Source organism: Elgaria multicarinata, chromosome 2 (genome assembly GCF_023053635.1).
Source record: "Elgaria multicarinata webbii isolate HBS135686 ecotype San Diego chromosome 2, rElgMul1.1.pri, whole genome shotgun sequence".
NCBI classification, from domain to species: domain Eukaryota; kingdom Metazoa; phylum Chordata; class Lepidosauria; order Squamata; family Anguidae; genus Elgaria; species Elgaria multicarinata.
Genome location: NC_086172.1, coordinates 44,860,794 through 44,876,059, shown reverse-complemented (window position 1 = coordinate 44,876,059; position 15,266 = coordinate 44,860,794). Strand labels below are relative to the sequence as shown.

Below are 15,266 nucleotides of genomic sequence, written 5' to 3'. Positions count from 1 at the left end.
CTACACTGATTAGCACTTGTAAAATGGGGCTTACTTCTCTGTAACTGAGTCTAGGATTGTGGCTTCAGTTGTGCGGACAACACTCTTCCACCCACCCACCCACCCCTCTCTCTCTCTCTCTCTCTCTCTCACACACACACACACACACACACACTGATCTCAAGCAAAATGTCTACACAGTTCGAACTACGGCAAGATTTGTGCAGTTCTTCTCTTTCATCTTCACTGCGTGGAACTTCAGCCAAATGGCTGGGTTCCCTCTTACTCTAATTTGCTCATGAAATCCCATTAATTTTCTATCCTGATTTATTAGCAGCATTCAAGAAATCTTTGTTTACCACATCCAGAATGGTTAAATGGAAGAGGGCATCAGGGGAGGGGGGGGCATTCTAAAATGCTCCAGGTCTTGATTTACCTGCATTCATGTTTGTTAACCTTTGCACAGATTTAGAATAAAGGCTGTAATTGAAATTACAAAGTGAGCAGTAGCTTGGAAAATGCAGTTTCATTGAAAAAATAAATAAGTAATGGTATCGTAAGCGTTTACCTAAAGGCTCCAGTGCACTACATGAGGCATTCAAGCAGCATAGATGCTGAATTACCCATGTATGTGTTCTTTCATCATTCTTAATCGGAGCTGTGGTCCCAAACCAATTCTAGTTGCAGACAACCAGTTGCACATAACAGGAGTTGGTGGCCACAGGGCGTTACAAGATGCATCCAGTCTGTTCACAGGAGACGCAGTGGTGCCCAAGTGCAGACAGGGCTTGAGATCCAGAAAGGTGAAGAAGATGCTGCTGCTGCTGCTCACATAGTTTGTCTTCTGGGTTAAGGTGGTTGATTTCTGTGCTGCCCAAATGGAATCAATGTTGAGCCAGCGCTCACCAAGCCTAAGCTGTGGAGCCAGTTTTTACTGACACTTCTCATGCGAGACATAATTATTTGAAGTTGGACCTTGCAGGATCAGTACTATTAAGGTTTAAGGAAGGGATTCGGGTGTCGTGTGTTGAAAACCAGGCTGACTTTCCATTTTCCCACAAAACCAAGGCAGGCCCTGAAAGCAATATTTCAAAGGCTCTTTTGGATTTAAGCAAGAGCTAAATATTCCCAATTCAGATTAGGAGTTCAAGGGCATGGCTAAACGGGGTTATATCCCGGTGATCGTCCCAGGATCGTCCCTGTGCTTCTACATGACGCATAGGGCATCCCGGGAGCAGGGAAGGATGTTCCCTCCCTTGACCAGGGATATTGCCCTACCAATAAGTTCCTATTTTTCTGCAGTCTTGGTTTGATCCCAAGACCACAGAATGTGTGGCCCACCATCCCGTTTTCATCCCGACTCCTCGCGAGTAACCGTGAGGAGCCAGGACCTGGGCACGAGGCATGGAACTCCTCAGGAGCTCTCTGCCCATTGGGGTGGGGGGAGCGGACGGGTTTTTTAATTTTAAAAAAACCTTACATTTTGCGCAGGAGAGCTCCTGTGCTCTTCTCCAATTGAAAAACAAAACAAAATGGTGGCCACGATGTCCTCTTCCTCCTGGGACATCACACACCACATGTAGACAAGGGGGATGATCTCACAATCATAAAATTGCGAGATCATACCTCTCCAACCCCCTCGTCTAGCCATGCTCTAAGTCTTCATCTCTCTGCGGCCTTAGATCTGGGGAAGAGGGTTGTCTGCTTGACACACCTCTAGTATGGTGATTGGGACTTCTTTGTGGTGGTGTCCTAAATCTAGAATGCCCTTCTCCAAGAGGTATACATGGTGCTAACTTTACTGGCATTTTGGCATCAGGCTAAGACTTATCTATTCACCTGGGCATTTATGAGTGGTTAGTGAATATAACTCAATCTCTGGCTATGGCTAGACCAGGCCTATATCCTGGGGTCGTCCCAGGGTCGTCCCTGGCTGATCCCTGGATCCCCTGTGTGTCATTTACATGAACAAGGATGACCCCGGGACAATCCCAGGATATAGGCCTGGTCTAGGCATGGCTTCTGTTGTGCATTTTATTTCTCTCTGCTGATTGTTATTATGTTTACTAGATGTGTTGTATTTTCATGTTTTAATATTGTTTATTGTCTTTTGTGGCTATAATATTGTTACCCACCTTGGAATTTTATGAACAGAAACAGAATTAAATAAATAAATATATAAATAAAATATTGATATGGATGTTTTATTCACTGGCACCGGCCTGGATGAATCAGGGGCACATAAAAATTAAAAACCAGCAGGATCGTCCAACATTTTGGTTTATCCCAGCTTCCGTATTCTCTTCAGCAGATAAGGATATAGTAGAGAGGATTGTGTGGAATAAAGTCTGCCACTCGCATAATTAAACCAGCCCTAAATCATGTGAAAAATCTGGCAATCCTAATTTAATCAATGAAATAATTGGATTTAGAGGCCTACTTTCCATGATACATTGTTCCTAATGCTCAGGAACTATCAGAGAGCAAAGGCAGAGTTGGTCCAACGCACATGCTTTCTGTATTGCTGCATCAAGCAGACTTACACCGGAAGATACCACAGGGAAGTGGCTCCTCTACCACTTGTAATGGGCAGAGGAATCCAATAAGGGTGCAGAGAGAATCAGTGGTAGAACAGCCACCACTTTCTAAGCAATGCCAGCTTGCGCAAACCAAGGCTGAAGATGAAGGCAGCCATTACTCTTCCAGGCCACCCACCACCTGCATGGAGGTTTATGTTTCATTTTCTTCCAGAGGTGACATAGTCCCTGGCCCTTGTTTGGGGCCTGTTGAGGGGGAAAGGGGGCGTATTGCATCCATCCATATTCTCCTCCGACACACCCCTGGAAAGGCCCACCATCATTGGACCAGGGACAGTGGAGCAGCAACAGTATCAGAGCTTTCCACCTCCAGAAAGGAAAGCCCACCGCATCCGACAACCCCTCAGCTCACCTCCCAGGAGCCTAGGACTGCTCCCTAAGTTTGAATAAGCGGCCTAGGGTGACCATATGGAAAGGAGGACAGGGCTCCTGTATTTTACCAGTTGTATTGAAAAGGGAGCTTCAACAGGTGCCATTTGTATGCATGCAGCACCTGGTGAAATTCCTTCTTCATCACAACAGTTAAAGCTGCAGGAGCCCTGCCCACTTTTGTATCTGGTCACTCTAGTATAGGTCCTGCCGCTTTAACTGTTACGATGAAGAGGGGATTACACCAGGTGCTGCATGCATACAACTGACACCTGCTGAAATTCTCTTTTCTATGCACCTGTTAAAGATACGGGGGGGGGGGGGGCTGTCCTTCATCCTATATGGTCACCCTAGATAAGCCCTAATCTATTCTGCCAGTTACACATACAACCCTTAATTGGAACTGGTAAGGAACAGCTGCAGTAACTGCAATCAAATTCAATATGCTGAAAGAACCCTCAAGGTGCCGGAACACACACACACACACACACACACACACACTTAAATTATTAAAGGAAGTGTTGAATGGAGTCAAAGAAAGTAATCAAATTGAGGAGGTAGAATGGTAAAAGATTCATATTCCTTGCAACATTAAAACACTTTCCTTCCATAGACAGTTTATATATATTAAAAAAACTTACTTTCTAGGAAGGAAGGAAGGAAGGAAGGAAGGAAGGAAGGAAGGAAGGAAGGAAGGAAGGAAATGTGTTAAGATTTTACTATTGTTTAGCTTACCTTTTTCCTTTTGTTCAAGTGGTTTAGAAGTAGGAAGGATTTTGCTAAATTAAGGCTGTAATGGTGGCTGAACTGATAAGATCCCAGAGGCAAAGATTCTTTTCTTCTGCAGAAACTGATATTTTCCTCTCTCTTTTTCTTTTTAAAAAGCTTGCTTTGCAGGACAAAAAAGGACTCTTTATTTTTAAATCTGTTTCTATAATTTCTTCCTAGAGGGTGTATAAGCTGGGAGCTTTATCTGGTGTGCTCTCTATTCTTGCCTGATAGTCGGTCGCGAGCTTTTCTTGTGGATAATACCCAGTTTTCATTCTAAAAGCAAATTTGAGCTAAAACATAAATTAAAATACAGTTTTCAATTGTCCACAGACAAAGAACAACAAAAACAGGCCTCCGGGATGTAAGGAAATCTCTACTTAGCATCGCAAGCAAAAAGGGAGGCTTGTAGAAATAATGCAGCCTTTTATTCTCCATATAGCCATAAGAGGTTGTCCGTTGGTAAGAGAGTTGTCAAAGGACAAGGAGAGAAACAAGTAGCCACTGAAGTCATGCAAACTTTTGAAAAGAGACAATCTGATGACTTTCATCTCAGGCAGTTTCTCAAAGCAACCATGCTGCTTGAGTCACAACATCACTGCAAAATTGAAATGTTGTACAGAAATGTCAACTTTACAAATGGAGGCGGAAACATTTATAGACAATACAGAGCAAAACGACCAGGGTTGATGATTGATAACATAAACATAAGGCACAAGCCAACCAAAATTAAGCACTTTAAAGTCCCATTAATGTCAGTGTCGGTGAAACACACATTTAAATTCCTCCCATTGGCATCAGTTCAGCTTATGAAAAGGGCTAGAACGTGTTTGGATCATGTCCCCACTTCCATGGGATTGGTTGTTAGAAAAGAAAAGAAAACTCTTCCTAAACAGGCCAGGCTTTCAGGCTAGCGTGGCAAGTTTTTGACTGCTAGAAATACAACAGAGGAAGAGTTTCCCACAGAACCCTACTATAATTAGGGTGTCCATATGGAAAGGAGGGCAGGGCTCCTGCATCTTTAACAGTTGTATTGAAAAAGGAATTTCAGCAGGTGTCATTGGTATGCATGCAGCACCTGGCGAAATGCCCTCTTCATCACAATAGTTCAAGCTGCAGGAGCCCTGCCCTCTTATGTATCGGGTCACTCCAGTATAGCTCCAGCAGCTTGAACTGTTGTGATGAAGAGGGAATTTCACCAGGTGCTGCATGCATACCAATGACCTGCTGAAATTTCATTCTCTATACAACTGTTAAAGATACAGGAGCCCTGTCCTCCTTTCGATATGGTCACCCTAATTATAATCCTTTGTACTCTTCCTCCAGCCATGCCCCGGCATGCTGTGCATTGCTGCCATTTTAAGCACTGTGGAATACATCATTCATAGGGAGGCTAGCGTGGCCATGTGCCCTCCTTTGCAGAGGACAGTCCTCTACTTGAAGGGCTGCCCGAGGCCTGACCTCTGTTTTGAAGGCACCCTCTGTTTGAATGGCCATCCATCCAAGAATAAAGAACTATAGGGCGGGAGAGCAGGGCCTTGAAGTCATCCCGGAACAGCAACTGGATTGCATGCTGAGCAAGGCACACAGGACACCTGGTTGCAGCCTTTCCTTCGATGGTGAAATGGATTGTGTTTCTTTTTAACGATTTCTAATTTGGCACCTATACATAGAAATTGACGTATGCACACGTGATGCAAATCAGTGTCCTCTTTTCTCCTCTTTGTTGGTAATTCACAAGCCTCCTCTAGGAAGTGGAGGCCTCCCACATCTCACCCCCAACCCAGAACACATGCTACTTGAAGGAGCTGGAGATATTCTGCACTCACAAGGAGGGGGAGGCTTGGAAGGCCCTGGATACTGCAAAGTTAAGTGCAGGGGACGGGGTGGGAGTGCAGTGGCATGCCCGATACCAGGATGGATTGGAAAGGCAGGAAAGTATTTTAGAATTTTAGCATCCGGAGCTCTGTCTTTTCAGTGCCGAATTGGCGCTGCCTCCCCACAAAAGTGTGTGGTTTTGGTCACCCATGGTGGCATTGGATGATCTCAAGGGAGTGTGGGGTTTCTGGCAGTCATCTGGGTACCAGAGCCTCTCTCCTGCCCTCTTCCTGGTGGAAGGCAACCAATCGCCGCTCGCCTTCCACTAGTACCGCCTCCCCTGGATTGGCCCTGGGCATGAAGTTAGACAGTGGAAAAGCCATACTGACCTTGCTCTCAGTGAAAAAGTTGGGGTAAGCCTCTGACTTTTTCAAAGCACAGCTTCACGGAAAAGCTCTGCACTGGTTGCCAATCTGTGCTGCATCCGTTCCCTGTGTAGACATGGGATTTCCCCATCTATAGACAGCCCCCTAGTCTTTTAGCTCTACTGTTTTAAATCTGTATTTTAAACCTCTGCATTGCTGCTAGTTTTTTTTTCTGGTTGTTCTTTTATATTGTGATTTTAAGCTTCCAAATTTTATATTTTATGCTGTACCTTGTGGTTTTAATTTTTGTGGGCGGCCCAGAGAGCTTCAGCTATTGGGTAGTATAGAACTGAAATGAAATAAAGCATTATATTGGAGACGCTTTGCCCTGTGCACATGGAGGTGAGACGGTCAAATCATTTTTAATACACTAGTAAGATAAACTCATCATATAAATAAATAACAGGGCATTGGTATGCATTGCTTTAGAAAAGTCCTGCATTTATAACCGTTTTTCAGGGGAGGATTGTTATTTTATTAATTCTCCAAAATGTCAGTCAGAGATAACTTGCTTTTCTCCATTTCTAAGCATATCTACTAGGCAGTTACGTCTTTCCTGAGATTGCAATATCCAAACACATCTAAAAAGACAGTAATTCTGGGGTTGATTTAATCAACTGCAGTAGGAATATGCAATTGTTCATGTCCTGCCAACGTTGCTTATTTCATCTGTGTTATTATTTGGGGGGGGGGGAAGCATCTTTCTATCTCTTGTCAAGGTGTCATGAGGCAAAAGTGTGCCCAACGCATACTAATAGACCAGCGGAGAAAGGTAACACCGCATCAGCAGTTCTCCAGAAATTCATTCCTCTCATGGAATTGCCTAGCTGCTTGTTTTCAATTTGGAGTGTTAAAATATTGGCAGTGTTTGCGAAACTTATGGGTTCTCTGCGTCTGAAATGTTACGATTGAAAGGTATTTGTTTACAGACAATGTAATGCAAAGCATTAGGGAGCAAAATTCTTGACTGTTTGGCATGCCTCAATAGTCCTCGGAAGAAACGCTGTTGACTGTGGGCCGATTCACCATGCGTTTCGGTATTTCATTCCTCCCCTCCACCAGTAGGTCAACAATGAAAATAGGGACAAAAGTTAGAAACACAGGAAGCTGCCTTGTACCAGATCAGTCTGTCCTCCATTGTCTACTGACAGAAGCTCTCTAGGATCTCAGGAAGAGGTCTTACACATCACCTGCTACCCGATACTGGAGACTCCTGAGAGTCATTCTGGGATCCAAAGCAGATGCTGTACACTGAGAAACATCCCCTATCACTGTCGGCAAGAGCAAGTGAGGATAGCATTTCATGCTTCTGATAAAGTGGACTCTAACTTATGCCAGAATGCATTTATTAGGGTGCTACAATATTCTGTTTTTGCTGTGCCTCTGTGCTACTCGGCTCTAAAAGGGACCAATGTCCTCTAGATCAGGGGTCCCCAACCCCCAGGCCATGCAGGTGAGCTGCTTTCACCCCACCCCCACCCCAGCGTACCTGGGTGTGGGGCGCCATCTCGCCTGCCCAGCCGAAGCGAAGCCAGGGCGCTGGGGTGGGGTGGGGTGGCTTCGGAACGACGCGCCCGGCTGGAAGCTGCTCTAGGAGAGCGACTTCCGGGTGCGCCATTCTGAAGCCGCCCGCCCCAGCATCCTGGCTTCACTTCGGCTGGGCACCCACCCAGCCAAAGCGAAGCCAGGACGCTGGAGTGGGGGGGCTTCCCAAAATCATCCCCTCAAATGCCCCCCCCCCGGTCCGTGGAAAAATTGTCTTCCACAAAACCGGTCCCTGGTGCCAAAAAGGTTGGAGATCACTGCTTTATATGGTATGCATGGAATATACTGCGTGGCTTGCCTCTCTATTCTATTCTCTCCTCTGGCCCATATTCTTGCATGCACTTTCTATTCCCATTTTCTACTTGTGACACATTCGGATCACACCAGCCCCACCAAAATCTAGTACTGCACTGTCGGATTGTCGCTTCTCCCAGCGATGCACAGGACCGGCCCTGTTCCATCCATAAAATGTTGAGAGTATGCAATGACGTTGCCTTTTTATTATTTCAGTGCCCAGGCACCTTTATCTGGAAGCAAGCAAGCCCCACTGTCAGTTAAAGATGCTTATATGCTGAAAAGAGGGGATTCCATTGCAGCCTAGCCACTGGGCACAGCATGGCAGCTCGTGGCTGGTTGGGCACGTCGTGGGCATTAATAGACCCTGTCGGTCATTCCCATGTGAGAGTTCATAGTCATGCTCAGTCTATTTGGGATCATCAGGAAGAATCTTCCCCTGCAGTTACTTGACTGCAACTAGAGCTGGATTGGGACCACAGCTATTAAGCATCCCCCTCCCTTGGAGGAGGCCTATAACCCAGTGTTAGTGCACATCCTTAGTCCCCACCAGCTGTTAAAAGGAGGCAGATAAGACATTTAAAAGCCAGTTTCTATCAGAGATCATAATGGGCTACATCAGCCTTCCCCAACCTGGTGCCCTCCAGATGTGACAGACTAGAAGTCCCACTATTTGCAGCCAAGGCATGATGGAAGTTGTAGTCCATCATAGCAGGCCAGATCTGGGTTACAGACGGCTAAGCTAGGTAGATCAGTCTCCTGACTCAATAGTATGCAGCTCCATGTGTTTCTCTAACACATTCATATCTGTGTGGGAAGAGAAGTGTAAGCTATCCAGGGATGCTCTGTTAACCAGGGTGGGAAAGTGGGTGGCTCAATTCTTTCACAAAGATATTCCAGCCCAGATGCTCACATGACATATGCCGTTATCAGTTCTTGAACTGATGCAAGGAGAAATGAAATACTTCAGTCGCAACGTAAACTTACGCCGTTCAAGGAGAAAGCAGCTTTGTACATCAGATTGGATCTAGGATCTGCCTTCCACGAAAGGAAGGGCCTCCTGCAAGAGGAAAGACTCCACTCGTGGAAAGTCCCTCCAGCTGATTTTTGGGGACCCCACATCCCTCCCCACCCCACTCCTCACCCCATTCATCATGGTCTCCTGACTCTCTGTGTAGCATTTTCAGGAAACGAGTGGAGTTGCCATGGAAAGGAGAGGTGCAGTCCACATCCGCCAGTACAGTTGATCCATATAAATCTGTATCCTTCCCATCATCTGAAATTATTATTTCAATAATCAATACATTTGCCATAAAAACGTTCAGAGCACTTTAACTATGCTTGCACTACACTCCTGACACTGCAGCTGAGGCCATAGCTAGACCTAAGGTTTATCTCTGTATCATCCAGGGGTCAAACCTGTTCATCTAGGTGACACACAGGGGATCCAGTGCTCAGGCAGGGGCGAACCCTGGATGATCCCAGGATAAACCTTAGGTCTAGCTGTGGCCTGAATTTAGGGTTGTGGCCCATGTCTTTATATCCTATTTCTGCTTCCATATTAAAGGGGTTTCTGGGGGGAGTGTACTTTCTTGTCATAGTTTTGCAGATCAAGGTGTTTTCAGAGTTCAGGAGTAGCTTTTTAAAAATACACTAAAAGAGGAGAAATGACAAATGAATAGCAGCTGCTTCAATCATAAACTTTTGCTAAGTATTCATTTTAACATGTCCTTGACTATCCATCTTGGTTGGATTTTAGTCCCCTAAATCAAAAGATAATGTTTCTCCTGTACCACTAGATAATAGAATCAGCTTAAAGTATCTGAACATTTCCACTGCAAATAGCAAAAACCTTTCTTTGAATGTCAGTATAGGCATTTTGCATGAAAAATGGCTGTTCACTCTCATTTAAGCAAGAAGAAACTTATTCAGATGTATGTCAAGAGAAAGGCAATAACTCAGAGAGGTACTGTATCAAACCACTATCCAAAATTGACAAAAAACATTGGGAAATAATTTCCCTGCTATTTGCGAAGTTTTGGGTGGTGCGGGAAGGGGGGGGGAATGCATAATACATTAATATATCCTCTGTATGCATGATACATTACTATATCCATGCTCTTGTCTTGTATAAGTGTACTGTTTCTGATCACACAGCTCTTCCCAGCCCACCTTATCCTATCTAAATGACATGTCAACACACTTACCAAGCTCTGATACAATAATGGCTGAATATTAACAATTGATAGAGTATGTGGTGTGTTTGGCTCTTTTAATAGTTTTGATTAGGCACATATATTTTTCTGGCGGCAGGAGTGGGATTAATGTGACAGTTCTGAATTGATTGATAAGCTGGTGGTGTCAGAGGAGAAGGCTCAATAAACTGATGAGGAGAGCATTCCTATGGCCCCTAGGCGGGTTCTGGAGGTCATAGAATCATAGAATAGTAAAGTTGGAAGGGGCCTATAAGGCCATCAAGTCCAACCCCCTGCTTAATGCAGGAATCCATCTTAAAGCATCCCTGACAGATGGTTGTCCAGCTGCCTCTTGAAGGCCTCTAGTGTGGGAGAGCCCACAACCTCCCTAGGTAACTGGTTCCATTGTCGTACTGCTCTAACACTCAGGAAGTTTTTCCTGATGTCCAGCCAGAATCTGGCTTCCTGTAACTTGAGCCCATTAGTTCATGTCCTGCACTTTGGGATGATTGAGTAGAGATCCTGGCCCACCTCTGTGTGACAACCTTTCAAGTATTTAAAAAGTGCTATCATGTCTCCTCTCAATCTTCTCTTATGCAGGCTAAACATGCCTAGTTCTTTCAGTCTTTCCTCACAGGGCTTTGTTTCCAGACCCCTGATCATCCCGGTTGCCCTCCTCTGAACACACTCCAACTTGTCTGCATACTTCCTGAAGTGTGGTGGCCAGAAGGTGTGGGTCTATAGGATATGTCAGATTCCTGGATCCGAGGTCAGAGACACTGCTCGAACCTCAGACCCAAGAGTCTGAGGTGCCCAACCCTCCTCCTTCTGCTCGCAGCTGGTGCAGAGAGAACCACACTAGCTGCCTCTCCGAAGTTGCAATTGCCTCGGATGGAAAGGGGGAGTTCCTGTGGGCAGGGTGAGAAGACAACTGGGGAAGTGGGGACCTGCAGCCTGCCACAGTCTCCATCCCTTCCCTTGCCCTCCGCAATGCCTCAGCTAGAAAATACCTGTCTAGCTAAAATGCAGAGTGCGGAAGAGCAGTGTGGGGCAGGGGGGAGCGCAGAGGTGAAGACCCGCCTTCTGCATTGGACAGCCATTTTGGAGACTTGCGCCATCCCCATAGGGTTGCACCCTAAATTCCTCTGGTTTTGTTGGTACAATAGTGGAAATCTCAACTTATTTGCTCAGTGCACAAAGTTAAGGACGTGTACATTCTGCTGTATTAAACGGGAGTCAACAGGACTTTAAAATGCTTATTTTTTTCCCTGGAGTTTATGCCCTGTATTAGAATTTTATAAGGTTACTATTGCAGATTTAAACCGCAAAAGTTTATTGTTGTTATTGTTATTATGTCTATATAGTCATTTGTTATGCTTTGTTCCATTGTTGTAGTTTTAATAGTCCTTTTGAGTGGAATGACTTACACACAATTTTTGTTGCCCATACAAAGATTACTTCTCATATTAAATATTTTGGTAAAAATGTATTGGAGAAATTAGTAAATAAAAACCCACATTTCTCAGAAATGTGAATACACTTATTTTTCAGGCCTAATTTCATCTGGAACCCATCAATGAAAACATTTGTATAGGATTGCAGCCTTGATTACGGAACTTTTCTACATGAAGCTGTTAATCCGCTGTATCTACTTTTAGTTTTGTCACACTGTTGATGTTCAAGCACTACACAAAGAGCTTTTTTACACAAGGCATTTACTGTGCACTCATTATTCCCTACTCATGGTTGTTTATGGGTTCTTTAGATGATGTTGTGACACCCCATCCCACCGGGTTTCACTTCTTTTTTTAAACAACACTTTCAGTTAGTGTTTTTAGAGCAGGGACAATGCAGTATTATTTGTGAAATATAGTGTAGGTGCCAGGTGAACCTCCTTAGGGAGCTCATTCCACAGCCGGGGTGCCACAGCAGAGAAGGCCCTCCTCCTGGTAGCCACCTGCCTCACTTCCTTTGGCAGGGGCTCATGGAGAAGGACCCCTGAAGATGACCTTAGAGTTTGGGCAGGTACATATGGGAGGAGACGTTCCTTCAGATAATCTTTGTAAACCGCCCAGAGAGCTTCAGCTATGGGGCGGTACATAAATGTAATTAATAATAATCAAAGAAGAAATGACTGAATAGCTGCAGAATGCCTATTGACTAGTAGTGCTTGAAGTCCCCCAACTGCGCTTTTCAACACAAATGTGTATTCTTGTTTAAAAAAAAATGTAGGGTAATTTTTCTGTGTAATGTGGTTGTTTTCTTTACTGTTCCAATCTTGGTTTCCATTTCTTAATTAAAGCCATGCTCAGAATGGGTAATGTAGTCACTTAAACTCTCTTTACGATGCCATTCTCAAGAGCTCAGCTCTTTAATGTTGTGATTATGCTATCATTATAAACACAACTCTTTATTATGTGGGGTGTAATACACTTGTGGGAAGAGTGAAAATGGCGTTTATATCTCTCTACTACTATTTTCAAAATTTCCCGGCCACTTAAGGAAAGGCTGCATTGTATTTTATCCCTCTGAACAAGTTAAGTATTTAATGTGGCTTAAATTTTCTGAACAGAGAAGGACAAGTTCTACAACACTACATTTTCTCATTTATTTCATACTCTCCTTGGCACCTTACATCAGGAAGAATAATGTTAAGTCAAGCTTCAACACATTCTGTTGGTTAAATAAATATCTATTCTGACACTGATATATACTGAATTTTCTAAGCGTCCCTACTGTTCGGCTGAACTGTCCAATCTCACTGTATTTTGAAAGGTTACAAGATGCTTAAGATAAGTAAGAATCTCTATTAGTTCTAGTAAAGCAATTGCATGATGGCTCAAGGTAATACAAAACTATGATATTATGTGGTTACATGTTATCTGATAATAATAGTGTGTAATTTGGTGTGTAATTTCATGGGTGTACATACAGTATGTGGAAAAATAGATCTCATGGAGTGGAGCCTGGTGGCTCCAAGTTTGATGTAGCTGTGAATCCATTCTGGGTTTCAGCCAGAACCAGCCAGAACTCTGAAGGAGCTATCCAAGGTTCTGCACCCATTTTGGGGTGAACCTATTTTGTAGTCCTGAACCTCCACTGCTCTCATGTCTCCTCCTTTGAAGTAAGCATTCAACTGCTCATCATACAGCAATTCTTATAGCACTTTTTGCTAATAATGGGAATGGCACCCTAAATACTTATAAAGCTAAAGAATATCTGTTAGCCTTTTAAAGATGACAGAAAGTCCAATAAGCTTCTCACCTTAAGCATCTGAAATGGAACTATGAATTCACATCCAAGCTCAGTTTTTATGCATGTGACAAGACATCTCTCAGTCTGACATACCATTTTCTTCCCTTTTGTATTACTGAAACTAGAGAGCACCAGATTTTAACATCAGGGAAGAAAAAATAATAATACTCCTTACTGAGGGAGAGGGGGAGACCTTAGATATGTGGATGGGATGCCAATATGCTGATTGAATTTTCATTTGAGCAGGATAGTTGTGGATTTGACCTCTTGGAAGTTTGATTGTCAGGACCTGACCGTGTTATTGCTTTTCAAAGTGTAATACAATTAACTAAATGACAATGTACCTAAACATATGTCTCACAGACATTGCTGCTGTCAAATTAAACTGAAAAGATGCAGTTATTTGACATCTTAGTAAAAGGAAACATGCCAGAAATATATACGGCTCAGGATTTTACTAAGAAGTCACGCACATATATCTCAGGGCTGTCACTCAAGTCTATAACTGTTATTATTTATCTGGAGATCATCAGATCACCAGAAGCTAGTGCTCTGCCCATCTGTTGAAATGTATTTTATTCAAAGATTTACCACACGGATAGCAATACCCATTTAATAACATTTACTATAAAAAAAAATATTCAACAAAATGCATAGTCTATGTCCAGAGAAACCATGAAAGCTAGAGAAGCTAATTCACAGTCTTGTCTCAGGAATGCTTTTGTGCGTGAAGTTACCCCAACTGAGAATTCAAGGCACCTTGGTTCATTTGTCATCTTCTTGTACAACCTCCACTTAACACAATCTATAATAATATTTAATCAAGTGCTGACAGAGTTGGATGTAGAGACTACGGTTCTTAAGGTATAGGAGAAATGGTGTAAACCTGGCCTGTGAACTGTCCAGATGGCAGAGTGCATTCATTAGTGTAGAATGTGCCTTTGATACTTTGTGGACTTCCCAAAAGTAAAAGATTCATTGAAAGCTTCTACAACACAACAATACATGTTTCAGCAACCAAAAATGCCAGGTGAAAACATTCAGAAATAGTAGGGTGACCATATGAAAACGAGGACAGGGCTTCTCTATCTTTAACAGTTGTACTGAAAAGGGAATTTCAGCAGGTACCATTTGTATGCATGCAGCACCTGGTAAAATTCCCTCTTCATCAAAACAGTTAAAGCTGCAGGAGCCCTACCCTCTTTTGTATCTGGTCACGAGAGTAAGGCTCCAGCAGCATTAAATGTTGTGATGAAGAGGGAATTACACCACATGCTGCATGCATACAAATGACACTTGCTGAAATACCATTTTTCAGTACAACTGTTAAAGATACAGAAGCCCTGTCCTCCTTTTCGTATGATCACCCTAGAAATAGAGGATTAAAAAAAAACACTAAGCAACATGTAGGGAGTACTCAACACTTGCTAATTTATCACCTTTTAACCTCTCCCTTCCTCAAAGGATGAACAAAGTTCTCCTTCTGTCCATTTTATTCTCACAGAAACCCATATGAAGTAGCTTGGGCTGAAAAATAACATTTGGCCCATGGTCACCCACTGATTTTTATGGCTGAAAGTCCAATACTCACTACTGGCTTGTTGATATTGGAAGAGCTTTCAGAACAAGGCAACCCCCATCGTGGAGTTTGGTGATTTCTTTTGAAATTCTGGACTGACTTCTGCTTGGGTGGAACTACAAACGCTGGCTGTAATTCTTCCCCAACTCTTTAAACTATATGCATTCTAACTAAAATCCTGTTTATTTGTAATGGACTTCAGACCATTTCTGCTCTTCTCACTTACCCACAGGATGAATTATGTAAACCACAGCCAACGTGTTTATGCTAGCTGTAGATGTAAGGCTCACTGAACATTTGTTGAGTCCTGCTGCAGGACTAACTTTAAAATGAGTTATAGGTATAATTATAAATGCATAACTAATGTTTTTCCAGCATATGATATTTTTTACACCTGCTGAGTGCAATGCATATATCCCTTTTGCTCACCAATGCATATTAT

General features: G+C 43.4%; 1 protein-coding gene across 1 annotated transcript in view; it reads left to right on the top strand.

The window, feature by feature from the left end:
• Positions 1–15,266, top strand: part of B3GALT1 (beta-1,3-galactosyltransferase 1) — a 390,243-nt gene that overhangs the window by 292,258 nt on the left and 82,719 nt on the right. The window lies entirely within an intron of this gene.